The following is a 2,929-nucleotide window of genomic DNA, read 5'->3' as shown; positions in this document are numbered from 1 at the left end:
TAGCAAGTTCTGCTTCATCTTTAGCCGCATTATCCATTGCTTTTAACGCAGCTATTTCGTATCCTTTGCGAATCTGATCATGCTCATTTTGGTACGTTTTGTGATTTAAAGTAGGTAGTTATTTCTATTGCATACATAATTTCTTGTAATTAACTGAAACCACATCCAATATTCAATGTACTTATTACTGCCCAAGTATTTATAGCTATAAGATCTTCATTTTCGGACGATATAGTTTTTTTAATATTACACATGCAACATTTGAAGAGCTCCGTGAAGTTAGCGGAAAAATGTGAGCAAAAAAATGATTTTAGGCCAAGCTTTCTTTCACCAATTAATATCATATTTTTTAATCCACAGTCAAGTGGTTTGTGGTTATCAATACTTTTGATTTCTTGAAATAAGTGTGATATATTTACTAATCTTCTTCCACAAATTTCTATTTCCATACTATTATTTTGGAGTAATGATGTACTCCCACTCCACTGAGAGTGAAGACCGCACATGTCTCCTCTTGGAGAAGGGGGGTAGTATCATGCATATAGTGATATATACATAGATAAATAGATCACATGATCTCCCTACTACCCACTTGTGATAAGCATTGTCAAAGACCTTGAGGTCGTTACAATGAACAAATATAGAAAAAAAAAAATTAAAAAAAACTTTCACTGTGAATTAAACCAGTTTCATTATTTATTCAAATACAAAAAATAACTAACAGATTATTATTTAACATTTATAATATAAGATTTATAACATATTATGTAGGTGATACAATTGTTATTCCATTATTATTATTTTTATTACTACATTTTATTACATTTTACAGTAATAATCACTTTCTTTTATATTAATATTGTTTATTGCTAATGGTAAGATATGTGTTTTAGTACAGTAAAACCTCGCTAAAACGGAACTTCGGTAAGACGGAAACCCCGGTATTACGGAATATTTGTTTGGTCCCGTTTCAAATTACATATAATTTTATCCCGCTAAGACGGAAACCTCGCCAAGCCGGAAACGGACACTTTTTTGTAACAGAAATATTTTATTATTTTTGGACAATGCGACATGTCATCCTTACATTGAACTGTCTAACGTGAAAATTCATATGCTACCCCCAAACACCACTTCGGTTTCTCAACCGATGGACCAAGGAGTTATTTACACCTTTAAGTCGTACTATCGTAAATTTATGCTACAGTCGCTTGTGTGCAAAATTGATAGTTCTACTTCGGTTCACCAGCTTGCTACTTCGATAACTGTGTTAGACGCTGTAAATTGGATTTCTTTATCGTGCAATAGTTTAAAAAATGAATGTGTACAAAATTGTTTCCGTAAAGCTGGATACTTGATTGATGGATCGGACGTGAATCCCAATGAGAATGCCCTGACTGAAATTCAAGATATCTTTGCTGCACTTGATTTTGACCAAGAACAATTTCTGCACATTGATGACCAACTTGAGACGCAGCAAACCCATGATTCGGCTATATCCATGGTTGAGAATGAAAGTGAAAAAGACGAAGACAACGACGAAAACCAATATGAAGAACCAGAAAATATGGTAAAAGATTACAAAACTGCTATCTGCTACCTCGAGGAACTACAAAAATTTTCCCTCACAGTGTCTAATAGTGAGCTTTTGGATTTGATTTCGAGAGCCAAGGAGTGTGTGGAACGCGACGCCTTACAAAATAAAAAGCAAAAATCAATAACCGATTTTTTTCAAAAAATATAATTATGTATTTATTAATGTATACTGGCTAAAAATAAATACATAATAAATAAATATAGATGAATAAGTATAAATATAAAATTAAATTAAAAATATAAATTGTATGTATTATGTATCAACTGGTTTAAAATAAATATATATGTAATCTTTAATTTTATTCAATTCAATTTTTTGAACCCCGTCAAGACGGAAAAATATCATGGTCCCATGCGATTCCGTCTTATCGAGGTTTTACTGTATGTAAGTAAATACTCAATAGTAATATTGCAGTATTTTTTAAAGTATGTATTTAACTAAGTATTTAAATTAAGAAAAGTGATTTTTATTCATAAATTACATCTGGTAACAACTATAGGTAGGTATCTTATATCTGCCTATACAAACCTCACTAATATATAATATAGGTAATCATTTTTGTAGGAACAATGAATACACCGTAAAATGCTAATACATATTCATAACCCCTATAAAAGACAAAAAAAAATACTATCTTTAGTATGGTACATTTGCCAGTTTCCCTCTATCTCCAACAAATAGTGGGCCGGTAAAAAGCTATTTTCCCGGGCTGGTCCAAAATTGCAATCCGTTCCTGATTTAACTTCAATATAATTTTATATGTATATTAATTTCAAAAATTGTGTTTTTAAGGTAAACTTTGTACCATACTGGGTTGTAAGGTATATGAATTTTAATTTCATTAAAATAATAATAGGTAATTAAAAAAAAAAATAAAATAAAATATACTTACCTTTTTTTTTTTGCTCTTAGTATGATTACATATTATTTCAATATCTCAAAAACTATGATAATTACATAGAGTGGTTATTTGTGTTTATATGTAATATTTTAAAGTTTCTGTGTTTTAATATGAATAATAATATTTATTATGATTTATTAGTACCTATAATATAAGGCTTTACCTATATTGTGAAATTGTTATACCTATTATAACACCAATTATCTTTGTCTTGTAGGTTATATTATATCATTGAAAAATACTTTAAATTGTATTAAATACTACACCTCACAAGTTTTTTGATCATCTTTGTAATTTTGATCAATGTAAACTTGTGTCTTTAATTTTTATTTGAGAAAAAAGTTTATTATTTACTTTAATTTAATATTTAATATGCGATGCATAGGTGAAACAGGTTATACATAGATTTGCACATAATATCCTTTGTAGTT

This window comes from Acyrthosiphon pisum, unplaced genomic scaffold (genome assembly GCF_005508785.2).
Source record: "Acyrthosiphon pisum isolate AL4f unplaced genomic scaffold, pea_aphid_22Mar2018_4r6ur Scaffold_20819;HRSCAF=22231, whole genome shotgun sequence".
Lineage (NCBI taxonomy): Eukaryota > Metazoa > Arthropoda > Insecta > Hemiptera > Aphididae > Acyrthosiphon > Acyrthosiphon pisum.
The sequence above is the reverse complement of the archived record's forward strand: the minus strand, read 5'-3'. Positions refer to the sequence as shown.